Raw genomic sequence first — 16,176 nt, 5'->3', positions numbered from 1 at the left:
TGACTGGTCCCTCCTGACAATATGTCTGAAGTATGAGAGACCAAGTTTGGCCATCCTGGCCTCCAAGAAGCATTCTAGCTGCACTTCCTCCAAAACGGATCTATTGGTTCTTTGGCAGCCCAAAGCACTTTCAGTATTCTCCTCCAACACCAGAACTCAAAGGCATCAATTCTTCTACGGTCTTCCTTACTCACTGTCCAACTTTCGCATGCATATGAGGTTATTGAAAACACCATGGCCTGGGTCAGGTGCACCTTAGTCCTCTAGTTGGCTGACCATTAATGCCACCCCTTTGAATTCTGGTTCCAGCTTCCGTCCAAGTGGAATGCTCACACTGCTGCAAGATCTTGGACTCTCATATGCCTGCCGTTGTCATTTCTCTCTTAAAAGGCCTCCTCTCTTGGGTTCTTCTTTAGCCCTCCTCAGCAGTGACATCCTTCAGATGTTGAGATTTCTACTCAGTTTTCACTTAAAAGTAGCAAACTCTTCTCTTCTGGCTATCCGTGTACTTGTTAACATGGTGTCTTTGGAAATAAACTGGCCTTCTTTTATGTATTTAGGAAAACATCCTGTCTGCCTTTTCCTGCCCGAGAACTCACCTCCAGATGTATGGTCTTCAGCTCCACTTGAAGGAGTGCAGCGAGAAGGTGATGGGAGAACTGTGGGCTTTTGGGTGATGACATGAAGCCTTTTGGAGAGAATTCAAGAACCAGGACCCTGGTGGGTGTGGGTGGCAAGGCAGAAAGAGGAGGACCTCAGAAGTCTCCCAGGCATTTGGCTGGACCACGCCCTCCATCAGCCTACAAGCCCCTTACAGCCATTCCAGACCCATCTTCCTGTCTCCTCCTTGGAATCACCTGTGGAAAAGCTTCCCTCCAACGCTCTCTGCCCTCCTAATGCTACTGACCTCAGCTCCACACAAGAGTGGCTTCTCTATCTCCCAAATTTAATCGTGAGATTCCCCTAACAAGCACCTCTTCTAGCTTCATGTCAAGTACAGGATAAGGCCCAAATGGTCATTAATAATATGGTACAATTCTCCTTTTCTAAAAGAATCTCCCTCTGACCTTTCTGAGGAAGTTTGTGATCCAGCAGACTAGGAACAGACTTAACAACAACAGCATCCTCAACATTCATACTGCTCACCATCCAGGAACTGACTCACCAACACCACAACTAACAACAATATCTCAACACTCATAACTCACCATCTGGGAACTGACTCACCAACAGCAGAAGCCCTCAGAGTACATACAGCTGCCCCTCGCAGAAGGAAAACGGACTCGTCCTTTGCACAAAGAGGAGACCAGAATCTCTCAGCCATGGCCTTCACTCCCAGGAGGGATTCATAATACCTCAATTCAGTTATAATCCTTCCTGAATGCCTATAACTTCTGGATTAAATTACATGTATAATGGCACCTTGCACCTTCAGTAGCCAAAAAGAGATGAGAAAGAGGATAGAAGGAAATGTGGTCAAAACAAAAGGCACACTCAATAGAACAAGGAAGGGAGGAGTGGACACACTCATTTCTGTGACAGATAGTTGTACTTGTTACTTCATTACTGCTTCTGGTTCTCTTTTCCCTCAACCAGAAACTAGAGCAGGCAGGGTGCTTCACTGGTTCTAAGAAGGCAAATTCCAGGTGACAGTGTTGTTGTTGTTAAGTGCCTTTGAGTCTGTTCCGACCCACAACGACCCTGTATAGGGTTTCCAAGGAGTGGCTGGTGAGCTTGAACCACCGACCTTGTGGTTCAAACTGACTTTGCAGTCTAGCACATTAACCCACAGCACCACACCAGGTAACAATAGGTGATACTTAAGTTTGTGCAACAGGATATTGATGAGAACTGCTGGAATATCAAGCAGAATTCAGAAAAGGACATGGAACTAGGGATATTGCTGACATCAGATGGATCTTGACTGAAAGTAGAGACTCAGGAAGATGTTTACCTGTACTTTAGTGACTACACAAAGGCTTTCAACTACATAGATCATGACAAACTATAGATAACATTGCAAAAAATGGGTATTCCAGAACACTTGCTTGTACTCTTGAGGATTCTGTACATGGACCAAGAGGCAGTTGTTTGAACAGAACATGGGAACACTGAATGGTTTAAAATTAGGGAAGGTGTGCGACAGAGTGTGTCCTTTCACCATACTTATTCATTCTGTGTGCTGAACAAATAATTTGAGAAGCTGGATTATATGAAGACGAATGTGGCATCAGAATTGGAGAAGATTCATTAACAAACAACCTGCGATATGCAGATGATATAAACTTACTTGCTGAAAGTGAAGAGGACTTAAAATACTTACTGATGAAAATCAAAGACTACAGCCTTCAGTATGGATTGCACCTGAATGTAAAGAAAACAAAAATCCTCACACTTGGACAATAAGTAAAATCATGATAAAAGGAGATGACATTGAAGTTGGTAAAGACTTCATTTTGCTGAGATCCAACCAGCAACACTTATGGAAGCAGCAGTCAAGAAATTAAGTAGTTTATTGCATTAGGCAAATCTGTTGCACACATTTTGTTGAAAGTGTTGAAGAACAAAGATGTCTTCAATCATGGTATTTTTAATAGCCTCATATCCAAGTGAAAGCTGGACAGTGAATAAGGAAGACTGTAGAAGAATTGATGCTTTTGAGTTATGGTGTTGGAGAAGAATATTGAAAATACCATGGGATGTTAGAAGAGCAATCAAATCTGTGTTGGAACTACAGCAAGAATGTTCCTTAGAGGCCAGGGTGATTAGATGTCATCTCTTATACTTTGAACATATTATCAGGAAGGACGAGTTCCTTGAAAAGGACATCATGCTTTGTAAAGTGGAAGGTCAGCAAAGGAGAGGAAGGATTCCTAATGAGATGGACTGGCACAGTGACAGCAACAATGAGCTCAAACACAACAACTGTTGGGATGGTGCAGGACTGGACAGTGTTTCGTTTCATTGTGCATAGGGTCCCAACGAGTCAGAAATGACTTGAAGGCACCTACCAACAATTACAACAAACATCTTTGCAGTATTTCCTTTCAGTTAAAATTAATCTGACATCAGCAAAGACATTGCTGGTTTCACATTGTCTTCTGAATCCAGTGTGAATTTTTGTCAGCTCTCTGTGAGTACACCAATTTTTAAATTATCTTCATCGAGTTTTACTTGCATGTGATATTGATGATTTTGTTACATTCTTGTTTATACATTCTTTTGGTTCACCTTTCTTGTTTTGTTTTTTTTTTTTTTGGCATAGGAGACAGATATGGATTTCTTGTAATTGGTTGGCTAGGTAGCTGTCTTCCAAATTTTCTGCATCGACAAGTGAGCACCGTCAGCATTGCATCCATTTGTTGAAACATTTCAATTTGTGTTCCATAAGTTCCTGGAGGCTTGTTTTTCACCGATGCCTTCAGTGCAGTTTGGGCTTCATCCTTCAAAACCACTGATTTTTGATCATGTGGTATTTCTTGAAACAGCTGAACATCGACCAATTCTTTTTGGTACAGTGACTCTGTGTGGTCCATCTTTTTTTTTTTTTTTTTAATATTACCTGTATCATTTAAGGTATTATTGCCCCTAGAATCCTTCCATATTGCAACTTGGAGCTTGAATTTTTTTCTTCAGTTCTTGTAGCTTAAGAAATGCTGACTGTGTTCTTCTCTTTTGTTTTTGTAGTTACTTGACCTACCCCTGGTCTGTCGGTTTGTCATTCTGTGGTGACTGGGTACTGCTGTGATGTCGGAAGCAGCATCAACTGGCATCTCACATGCCATCATGGTCACCTGTAATACCATGATAGGTTTCAGTGGAGCTGGCCTAGTGATACTTTCAAAAGTGAGCGCGTGAATTACAGAATATCCACTCTGACTCATGTACTTTGGAGACATCATTAAGGAGACTGGCTGCTGCAGAAGACTGCCATGTTTAGTAAATAGAGGATCAGAGGAAGTGAGAGGCGGATGATGTAACAGCCACAGGAACGGAATCAGATCTGTCAGTGATCATGAACATGGCACAGGATTGGCTTATATTTTATTCCGTGCTATATGAGGTCTCCGTGAGAAGGCACCAACTCAACAGCAACAAATGACAAGTTACTAAGAAAGTAGATGCTTATCACAGTTTTGGTTTGGTATTAAGCTCTGCTGACTTCTGATGTTTTAAAATGAACCCTTTGTATATCTTGCTCTTTCATCCCAAGTCCATTCCAGGGGCATGTCTGATTCTGGAGTCTGTCCCTCCCACTCATTTATGACCTGGCAACTCAACTGGTTCATGGCCAACTGTGTCCTGAAATAAGATGTCCAGGAGTCATTAAGGTTTTCAGGGACACAGAATGCTATGGAAATAAAATGAAAGTGAGACAACTGTAAGATCAAAGGATATATTTCATTTCTCAGGGATTGTCAACCTGATTTTACTGTTATATGTTCTATTTCTTCTCAGGATTGTCCCCATTTCTATTTTGCTCTGGGTCTTAGGTTATATAGTCATGACTTGGAGAAGGCATGTTATACTATTACTTTTAAAAGCAAATGTTGGTAGGTTTTCTCTCTGCTCACTTTTCTCAACAGTGAGAACAGCCATCCCCTCTCAAATGCAAACAAAAATAAACCATGTCTCTCACTTCCTCCATTTATTTGAATTTTGTTTTGTGATTCTTGAACTTCTGAAAAACTTTCCAGTGTGAGCTGGCAGAGTGGGATGGAAAGTAAATATCAAAACAAATACAAAGGTTGCAGGCACTGGTCTGATCTCAGTTAACGCAGAATAAGATCCGGCTGTTTAAATATTTAGCAAAACTTTACTCAATTTAAAGCTCTAAGTCAAAATCTTACTTTTCCCTGTGTGGACCAGCAGATTTAAATGTAAATAAGGAATGAGACGGAAGGAATTTCCTTTGGTCCAATGAGGAGCATTATGGCAACAATAGTGAGGTTGGCCCAGGATCAGGCAGTGTTTGTTCTGTTGTGCATAGATAGGGTCGCTATGAGTCAGTATCAACTCGATGGATGGCACCTAACAACAACAACAACAACAACACAATGAGGAACAACAGAGAACCTTTATGGTGTTCCTTCCATATCCCAATGACAAGACTTCCTGTATGCATTTAAATGAAAATTCAGTGACCACATTGGCTTCATTCCCTTCCAGGCCTGGTTCCTGGGAAGAAGTGAACATTTAATGTGTGAATTCAGCACTCGCTGTTCTAACCAGGTTTGGATTCAGTGTCTATAGATTAATGCAGTGGCTCTGGTCTGGCTAACTTGGACCAGGATCCTAAGTGGGTTAGGAATGACAATCTTGTTCTCATGACACCATCACTGATTCGTGATATTGAGCTGGAGAGGAATGACCATTTCATAGACATGTTTACAATTTGATTTAGTCTGTCTTTCTGTGTGAAGCTTAGTCTATATTTTTAAACCCTATTTTCTTAGTGGAATGTTACAATATGGGATATTATAAACCTACTGGGTAACCACCAGTCATCTGTCAGTTTGCCGTACTGTGGTTGCTGGCATGTTGCTGTGGTTCTGGAAGGTATGGCCACAGTATTTTAAATACCAGCAGGGTCACCCATGGTGGACAGGCTTCAGATGAGCTTCCAGATGAAGACAGACTAGGAAGAAGGAGAGACAGATTACTTCTGAATATTTAGTCACTGTAAACCTTATGAATAACAGTGGAACACTATCAGATAGCACCAGAATACTGAATATTGAAACATGATGAAAAGCATCAGAATATTATCAGACATCATGTCAGAAAACAAACCCCTCAGATGCAAAGGCTCTCAAAATATGACAGGGGAAGAGCTGCCTCCCCTCCTCAAAGGTGAGTTGACCATGATGATGGGAATGGAGTACAGGTTTTGAATCTTTACTTGCTGATGGGGCACAACTCAAGATCAAAAGAAACAGCTGGAAATACCAATTTATAATAAGAACAGGGAATGCAAACATCTCAGTATGAATCTAGGAAAATTGTTGTTGTTGTTAAGTGCTGTCAAGTCAGTTCTGACCCACAGTAACCTTGTATAGGGTTTCTGAGGAGCAGCTGGTGAGCTTGAATCACCAACCTTGCAGTTCAAATGGCTTTGCAGTCTGGCACATTAACCCACAGCACCACACCAGGAAAACTGGAAGTTGTCAAAAATGAAATGGAACACATAAACATAGATATCCTAGGCATTAGTGAGCTGAAATGGACTGGTATTGGCCATTTTGAATCTGACAATTACATGGTTTATTATGCCAGTAATGACAAATTGAAAAGGAATGGCATTACATTCACCATCAAAAGGAACACATCAAGATCTATCTTGAAGTGTAACACTGTTTGTGATAGGATAATATCCATACACCTACAGGGAAGATGAATTAATACAACTATTATTCAAATTTACACACCAACTACTAAAGCCAATGATGATGAAATTGAAGAATTCTACCAACTTCTTCAGTCTGAAATTGATCAAACATGCAATCAAGATGTATTGATAATTACTAGTGATTGGAATGGAATGGTTTGAAATAAAGAAGAAGGGTCAGACATTGGAAAATATGGCCTCGGTAATAGAAATGATGCTGGAGACTGCATGAAAGAATTTTGCAAGATCAATGACTTGTGGGATGATGTCAAGAACATCATAGAAGAAGAAAGCAAAAGGTCATTAAAAGACAAGAAAGAAGGAAAAGACCAAAATGGATGTCAGAAGAGACTGAAACTTGCTCTCCAGCATAGAGATGCTAAAGCAAATGGAAGAAATAAGGAGGTAAAAGAGCTGAATAGAAAATTTCAAAGAGCAGTTTGAGAAGACAAAGTCAAATATTATAGTGAAATGTGCAAAGATCTGGAGTTAGAAAACCAAAAGGGAAGAACACATTCAGCATTTCTCAAACTGAGGGAACTGGAGAAAAAAAATCCAGTCTTGACTTGAAATATTGAAGGATTCTCTGGACAAAATATTGAATGATGCAGAAAGCATCAAAAAAGATGGAAAGAATACACAGAATCACTGTGCCAAGACGTGGTTGCTGTTCAAGTCAACCATTTAAATAGACAGCATATGATCAAGAACCAACGATCCTGAAGGAAGAATTCCAAGGTGCACTGAAGTCATTGGCAAAGAGCAAGGCTCTGGGAATTGATGGAATATAAAACGAAAGGTTTCAACAAACTAAGGAAGCTCTGGAAGCACTTAATCACTTCTGCCAAGAAATTTGGAAGACAACGACCTGGCCAACTGATGGGAAGTGATCAATATTTGTGCCTATTCTAAAGAGAGGTAACCCAACAGAATGTGAAAAGCATCAGACAATATCATTAATAATACATGCAAGAAAAATTTTGCTAAAAATAATTTAGAAATGGCTGCAACAATACATTGACAGGCAACTGTCAGAGATTCAGAGCATATTCCGATGAGGACGTGGAATGAGGGTTATAATTATTGACATTAGATGGATCTTGGCTGAAAGCAGAGAATATCAAAAAGATGTTAACCTGTGTTTTATTGACTATGCAAAGACTATTGATTGTGTGGATTATGACAAGCTGTGGATAACATTGCAGAGAATTAGTATTCTGGAATACTAAATTGTGCTCATGATGAATCTGTACATGGACCAACAGGCAGTTGCTCAAACAGAAAAAGGAACACTGAATGGTTTGAAATTAAGATATGTGTACCCTAAGATTGTATTCTTTCATGATACTTATTCCATCTATATGCTGAACAAATAATTTGAGAAACTGGATTATATAAAGAAAAATGTGACACCAAGATTGGAGGAAGACTCATTAACAACCTTTGATATGCAGATGATACAACCCTGCTTGCTGGAAGTGAAGAAGACGTAAAGTACTTACTGATGAAGACTAAAGATCACAGCCTTTGGTATGGTTTGCATCTCAATGTCAAGAAAACAAAAAATCCTCACCACTGGACCAATAAACAACATTCTTACCAACGGAGAAAAGATTGAAGTTGTCAAAGACTTCACTTTGCTCAGATCAACCATCAACACTCACGGAAACAGCAGTGAAGAAAACAAATGACGGATTGCATTAGGCAAATCTGCTGCACAAGACCTCTTTAAAGTGTTCAACAGAAAAGATGTCATCTTGAGGACTAAGGTGTGCCTGACCTAAGCCATGGCATTTTCAATAACCTCATATGCATGTGAACATGGGACAATGAATGAAGAAGATGGTAAAATAATTGATGCATTTGAGTTATGTGGTGTTGGAGAAGAATATTAAAATACCAAAAGGGAAGAACACATTGTCAAACGAACAAACAAATCTGTGTTGGAAGAAGAATAGGCAGAATGCTCCTTAGAAACCAGACTTCAGTTCTCAAACTTTGGACATATTATCAGGAGGGACCAGTCTCTGGTGGAGTACATCATGCCTGGTAAAGTGGAGGGTCAGTGAAGGAGAGGAAGATCCCCCAACAAGATGGATTGGCACAGTAGCAGCAAAAGCGTAGCAATGATTTTGAGGTTGGCGCAGGACCCTGAAGTGTTTCATTCTGTTGTACATAATGTTGATATGAGGTGCTACTGACTCAAAGCCACCTAACAACAGCAACAACAACAGCGGCAGCAACACATTTAAAGAAAGGAGCCCTGGTACCAAAGTGGGTACAAGTTGGGCTGCTAACTGCAATGTCAGCAGTTGGAATCTCCCAGCTGCTCCAGAGGAGAAAGGTGAGGCTTTCTGCTCCCATGATGGTTTACAGCCTCAGAAATCCTATACAGGGTCACTGTGAGTCCAGACTGATTTATGACATACAACCACCACCAACCACCACATACTAGAAACAGTCAAATAGTTCATCAGAGACTTTCTGTTTTTGAAAAAAATATAATCGCTTTCCATACATGAAGCACATGGATGAACTCTCTATGGGTTATACACAGTGGTGTTCATTCCAGCTGATACTTTGTCACTGGCATGCATTGGGGTCCTTGCTCTGGAAAATGCAAGCCAAATTTATGATTATCTATAGAAAAAAATTTGATGATAAATCTGCCACAAAATCAGTATAATACAATCTCAGCACAAATAATTTGGGACTGTACATATGGATCTTCCTAACTATTTGAATAGTTTGTGAATTGATCAAATATATTGGCTTGGTAATTCTTTTTTGCATATGAAATTTTGGAATATTTTGTCTGAGTAATCTGTTTTTCTCCTGTGCATGTATTTGTTTTATTATGTTTTCCCTTATCCCTCCCCAATTTAAACATTAGCATAATTTATTTTCTTATAAGTAGGCAAATAACTGGAGACAACAGACATTTTGAATTTATATTTGCCCTTCAATTTTTTCATTCCTATTTTTGTATTTACTTATGGTGGGGCTGGATGCTCTTTAATTGCATGAAAAAAATGCAGACTGAATCTATTGGAGGAAAGAATTGGCTCGACTGTTAATGATTTACCAGAACCAGAAGCAAACTAGAATTGTACATTCAAAGATGCAGAAATCCCTCCATACCACACAAATGAGGTCTGTGGTGATTTTGTGATTGAATTCTAATTTTCTGTACTGGACGCTTGGGTTGGATTCTGGCCAATGAGCTTTATACACAAGTAGAACTTGTCATCTGTCAATGGAGACTTGCTTGTGGCTATGATGTTGAACATGAAGCTCTGGTGTGATGTCATAGGATAAGGACTGGACTATAAGTTCAGTTAGAACCACAAGGTCAGTGGTTCAAACTTACCAACTGCTCCTTGGAAACCCTATACAGGGTCACTATGATATTTAACAAAAACAACATGATGTTGAGTAGGTTTCAACAGAACAGGTTTCCTAGGGAGAAGGGCAAAGTCCAATACAAACTAAGTAAAATAAAAATGAAAGAGAAATGACATATTGGATTACGTATCTGAAGAACTAGGGGTGGGTCTTGGTTTCAGGGTTCTTTGTTATATGGAATGGTGGTGGTGGTAGTGTGCCGTGGAGTTGGTTCCAACTCATAGAGACCGTGTACAGGGTTTCTGAAGCTGTAAATCTTTATGGGAACAGAAAGCCTCCTCTTTCTCCCATGGAACAGCTGGTAGTTTTGAACTGCCGACCTTGAGGTTTGCAGCCTGATTCGTAACCACTATGCTACCAGAGCTCCTTGTTATATAGACTAGCCCAGGAAAATGGGTTGAACTCTTAGCAGGAATGGGCACTCTGAAGAAGACTTGAAAATAAGGAGTGGCATTGTAGTAAATGTCCAACCTTTGGTTAGTAAGCTGGGTGAGATTTGGGGATTGTGTTTGTGCAGCATCGTCAATGACAACCAACTCATTACAAGAAATGGGCACTCGGAGTGGGATGGTAGCTTAGTTACCTAGTGCTGCTCTAATAGAAATACCACAAGTGGAAGGCTTCAACAAACAGAAATTTATTCTCTAACAGTTTTGAAAGCTAGAAGTCCAAGTTCAGAGAGCCGGCTCTGGGATATCTCCTTTCAGCACCAGCAGGCCCGGCTTTCCTTGTGGAGCTCCATGATTGTTGGCATCAATCTCCCTTGGATCTAGGAGCTTCACAGTGCAGTGATAGTAGGTCCCTCTTTCTCTGCTTACTTCCCTCTCCTTTCATCTTTGTATGAGAAAGACAGATCCTTTCAAATGACTGACTGCTCATAACAGGTCTTATCACAGAAGTGGTCACACTTATTAGATCTCATCTTGGGGGATTACTCTGCCTTAACTGCCCAAATGCTGAGAATCTTGTCCCAGGTAAGTTGACACAAATCTTAGCCACCACGGATGGTTTCATAATACAAAGTAAATCAAAATATGTGGGTGGTGGGTAGCAAAGAAATGATTAGCGGAGATTCTCACTCTATGCAGTCTCCAAACATTTGGTGAAATTGTCACCTGAGATAACTGGAAAGGCAGATTGTACATCTAATGAAGTTATAGCTTTGGGTGAAACCCTGGAAAAACAGACTGTTGGTGTGTGCATTGGTGGCAGTGGGTAAGAGCGCAGCTGGTAATGTATCTATGCAGATTCACCTAGTAACAGAAAGGCTGATGTTCAAAGCCACCAGCTGCTTTGATGGAGAAATGACCTGCTGATCTGTTCCTGTGAGGACTGCATCCTTGGTTCGATCTTGTACTCTAAGGTCATTGAGGCAGAATTGCCTTGACAGCAGTAGGTATTTAATGGGAAGTAAAAGAAATGAATTCTGAGACTTGACCAGTTTTTTTTTTTTTTTTTAAGCAGAAATGAAAGAAAAAAGTTACTTATTTATTTTTTAAAATGCTCTACTAATCTGCTGCAAAAGAGTTCTAGTGTGGTGCCTGCTGTTGAGATAAGCATTTGACCACAAGGTCAATTTGAACCACAAGATTAGAGGTTCAAACTCACCAGTTGCTCCTCAGAAACCCTATACAGGTAACTATGAGTTGGAACTGACTCTACAGCACTAACAACAACAATCTGCTGCAAAATATCTCTTTATAGTGTTAAAGAGCAAAGAAAGATGTCACTTTGAAGACTAAGGTGCACTTGACCCAAGTCATAGTATTTTCAATCCCCTCATATACATACAATGAATAAGGAAGACGGTAGAAGAACTACTGCATTTGAGTTATGGTGTTGGAGAAAACTATTGAAAAGAACCACAGATTGAAGAACAAACAAATCTGTGTTGAAAAAAGTACAGCCAAAATGCTCCTTAGAAGTCAGGATGGCAAGACTTGGTTCCTCATACTTAGGACATGTTATTAGGAGGGACCAGTCCCTGGAGAAGAACATCATGCTTTGTTGGTAAAGTGGAGTCAGCAAGAAAGAATACACAGACAGTTGCTTCAGAATTGCTAAAGCATGTTACCACAAGAAGAAAATCTGCTCGAGTTCAAGAATGTGTATAATTTTTGTCAAGGTAAAATAGACATGAAGTGAAAACCTTAAGTTCAACATACATTGTTGTTGTTAAGTGCTGCTGAATGGATTCCAACCCATAGTACCCTGTATAGTATTTCCAAGGAGCAGCTAGTGAGCTTGAACCACTGACCTGTGGTTCAAACCGACTTTGCAGTGCAGCGCATCAGCACCACACTATGACTCGAGAATTCAGTGCATACTCCCATGTATTTCATATGTTAGCTACATGTATGAGAGTTGCGGTGGGTTCATATTCTCTCCGGGGATACACTTTATTATTTTGATATCCTTAAGTGCATTAAGACTTGCTTTGTGGTTCAGCATGTGGTCTATCTTGATGACCTCTATGTGGAGTTGGAAAGAGTGTGTATCCTACAGCCATCGAGTGGTGGGTGGTGCCATCTAGTCATTCTATCAATTGCTCAGACAACGGCGTATGGTTGTAGACAGGTCTGTGTCTTCATTTGATTCTTGCAGCTTTTACTTCAGATATTTTGAAGCTCTTTTATGAATTGCTTGTTTGTTTATGGTTGCTTTACCTTCCTAATGAATTTATTGTTTCATCTTGATGAAATATTGTTATCACTGGAAATACTTCTTGTAGTCTAATTTTTATATTAATTTGGTTACCACAGTTTATTTTGCACTCTCTTTGTATATCTATGTTGTTATGTTGTTAAGCACTGTTGAGTTGGTTCTGACTCACAGTTATGCTGTATAGAATTTCCAAGGACTGGCTGGTGGGTTTGAACCCCCAAAATAGCTATCATTTTTCTATTTAAGTGGCTTAGTTACTTCCATGTAAAGGGGCTGGCATAAATGAGATATTTCAGACTCAGCAGCTGTCAGGTAGACTAGCACAGAGAGAATCCCAAACAGCCCCTAACCTGGAATATTCTCCTTTACTGACACCTTTTATGAGAACGTGGGTGGCATGGGGTAGAAGGAAGGAAATCATTTAGTGTTAGGGTTGTGATTAGAACTAAGGTTAGTGTTAGCGTTAGGGTTTGAGCTAGGACCAGGAGTAAGGCTTAGTCTAGTTTTAGGGTTACAGTTAGGTATATATTTATTTATTTATTTAAACCCCCCCCCCTTGAAATCTACTTGATTTCCTTTTCACATGGATGTGCTGATATTATGTTACTCCCTCTTTTTTAGTGTGTGTGTGTGTGTGTGTGTTTGGTTGTTGTTGTAACTTGTATCTCTGCTTCCCTATTTTCAGTCTGGTAGATTTGTTTTACTTTGACTACTTCTATATCTGGGTTCCATCACTCATATGTCCACCATACTGTGGTGGCTTGTGTGTCACTGTGATACTCGGAGGCTGGAAGCTATCCCATCAGGATTTTAAACACCAGCAAGGTGACCTATGGTGGACAGGTTTCAGTGGAATTCCCAGACTAAAACAGACTAGAAAGGAAGAGAGGCAGACCACTTCTGTATGGTTAGCTACTGAAAACCCAGACAATAGCAGTGGAACAGTGTCTGTTTTAGTGCTGGAAAATGAACCTCTTAGGTTTTAAGACACTCAAAATATGACTGGAGAAGAGTTACCTCTTTAAAGTAAAGCTGACCTTAATGACGTGGCTGGAATAAAGCTTCAGGACTTTCATTTGCTGATAGGGTACAACTCAAAATGAAAAAAGTCAGCTGAAAATATCCATTAATAATCTAAATGTGGAACATACAAAATATGAATTCCGGAAAGTTGAAAGCTGTAAAAAAATGAATGGAATGTATAAACATCTATATCCCATATATTAGAAATCTGAAATAGACAGATTTTGGCCTTTTTGATTCAGACAATCATACGGTTTACTATACCAGAAACAATAAATTGGAGAGGAATGATTTTGCATTCGTTTTCAAGAAGAACATTTCAAGATCTATTTTGAAGCACAATGCTATCTTTGATAGGGTCATATTCATACACCTACAAGAAAAATCCGCTCATGCCACTATTATTCAAATTTACACACAAACCGCTACAGTCAGTGATGATGAAACTGAAGAATTCTAGTAACTTCTTCAGTCTGAAATTGACCAAGCATGCAATCAAGATACATTGGTAATTACTGGTGATTGAAATGTGAAAGTTGGAAACAAAGAGGGAGGATTAGTAATTGGAAAATATAGCCTTGGTGATAGAAATGATGCTGGAGATTGCATGAAAAAATTTTGTGAAACCAGTGACTTATTCATTGCAAATATCTTCTTAAAACAACATAAAAAAGTGACTATACACATGGAACTCACCAGGTGGGATACACAAGAATCAAACTGATTACATCTGTGGGAAGACATGATGGAGAAGCTCAAGATCATCAGCAAAACAAGGCAAAGGACAGACTGTCCATTGCTCATATACAAGTTCAGGCCGAAGCTGAAGAAAACTAAAAGAAGTTCACAAGAGCCAAAATATGATATTGAGTATATTCCAACTGAACTTAGAGACCATCTCATGAACAGATTTGATGCATTAGACCTGAAGAGTGTGGGATGACATCAAGGACACCATTGTTGTTGTTGTTGTTAAGTGCCGTCGAGTCGGGTCAAGAAAAAAAACAAAAGGTCATTAAAAAGACAGGAAAGAAAGATAAAACCAAACTGGATGTCAGAAGAGACTCTGAAACTTGCTCTTGAAAGTTAAGCAGTTAAAGGAAATGAAAGTAATGATGAAATAAAAGAGCTAAACAGAAAAATGTGAAGAGCAGTTCAGGAAGACAAAGTCAACTATTACAATGAAGTGTTCAAAGACCTGGAGTGAGAAAACCAAGAGGAAAAAACACAGTCAGCATTTCTCAAGTTGAAAAAACTGAAAGAAAAAAAATTCATGCTTTGTGTTGCAATTTTGAAAGATTCTATGGACAAACTATTGAATTATACAGGAAGCATCAAAGAAGATGGAAGAAAAATACAATCACTGTACCAAAGGAATTGGCCAGTCTTCAACCTTTTTAGGAGGTAGAAACAAAAACGAATGGTATTGATGGAGAAGTTCAAGCTACACTGAAGGCATTGGCGAAAAACAAGGCTCTGGAAATTGACAGAATACAAATTTAAATGTTTCAATAAACGGATGCACAGCTGGAAGCACTCACTTCCCGATGTTAAGAGTGTTAGAAGACAGTTACCTGACCAGCTGGTTGAAAAGACCCACATGTGTGTCCATTCCAAAGAAAGGAGACCCAGCAGAATGTGGTAGTCATGAAACAATATCATTAACATCACATACAAGAACATTTTTGCTGAAGATAATACAAAAACAATTGCAGAAGTATATCAGCAAGGAGCTGTCAGAAATTCAAGCTGGATTCAAAAGATAGTCTGGAATGAGGGATATCATTGATGACATCAAATGGATCTTGGTGGAAAGTAAAGAGTATGAGAAAAATATTTACTTTTGTTTTATTGACTACGTAAAGACATTCGGCTGTGTGGACCATAACAAACTATTAATACCATTGTGAAGAATGGGAATGCCAGAATACTTCATTGTGCTCCTGAGAAATCTTCACATAGAGAAGCAGTCATTCTAACAGACAAGGGGATATAAAATGGTTTAAAATCAGCAAAGGTCTGCAGCAGGATTGTATCCTTTCACCAATTTATTCAATCTGCATACTGAGCAAGTAATCTGAGAAACTGGATTTTATGAAGAAGAACATGGCATCAGGACTGCAGAAAGACTGATTACCAACCTTGGGTATGCAGATGACACAACCTTGCTTGCTGGAATCTAAGAAGACTTGAAATACTTATGGATGAAGATCAAAGACCACAGCATTCAGTATGGAATGTACCTCAACGTTAAGAAACTGAAAATCCTCACAACTTCATCAATAAATAACATCACGATAAATGGTGAAAAGAATGAAGTTGTCAAAGACTTAATTTTACTTGGATTCACAATGCATTAGGCAAATCTGCTGGAAAAGATTTGTGTTAAATTGTTAAAGAGCAAAGAAGTCACTTTGAGGACTAAGGTGCACCTAACCCAAGCCATGATATTTTCAATAACCTCATGTGCATGTGGAAGTTGGACAATGAATACAGAAGATCCAAGAAGAATCGATTCAGCTGAATTATAGTGTTGATGAAGAATTTTGGAAGTGCCATGGACTGCCCGATGAATAAACAAATCTGTGTTGGAAGAAGTAAAGTCAGAATGTTCCTTAGAAGTGAGAATGGAGAGATTTCATCTCTTGTACTTTGGACATCTTGTTAGGAAGGACTCATCCCTGGAGAAAGACATC

The sequence above is a fragment of the Chrysochloris asiatica genome, unplaced genomic scaffold, assembly GCF_000296735.1.
Source record: "Chrysochloris asiatica unplaced genomic scaffold, ChrAsi1.0 scaffold00283, whole genome shotgun sequence".
NCBI classification, from domain to species: Eukaryota; Metazoa; Chordata; class Mammalia; order Afrosoricida; family Chrysochloridae; genus Chrysochloris; species Chrysochloris asiatica.
The sequence above is the reverse complement of the archived record's forward strand: the minus strand, read 5'-3'. Positions refer to the sequence as shown.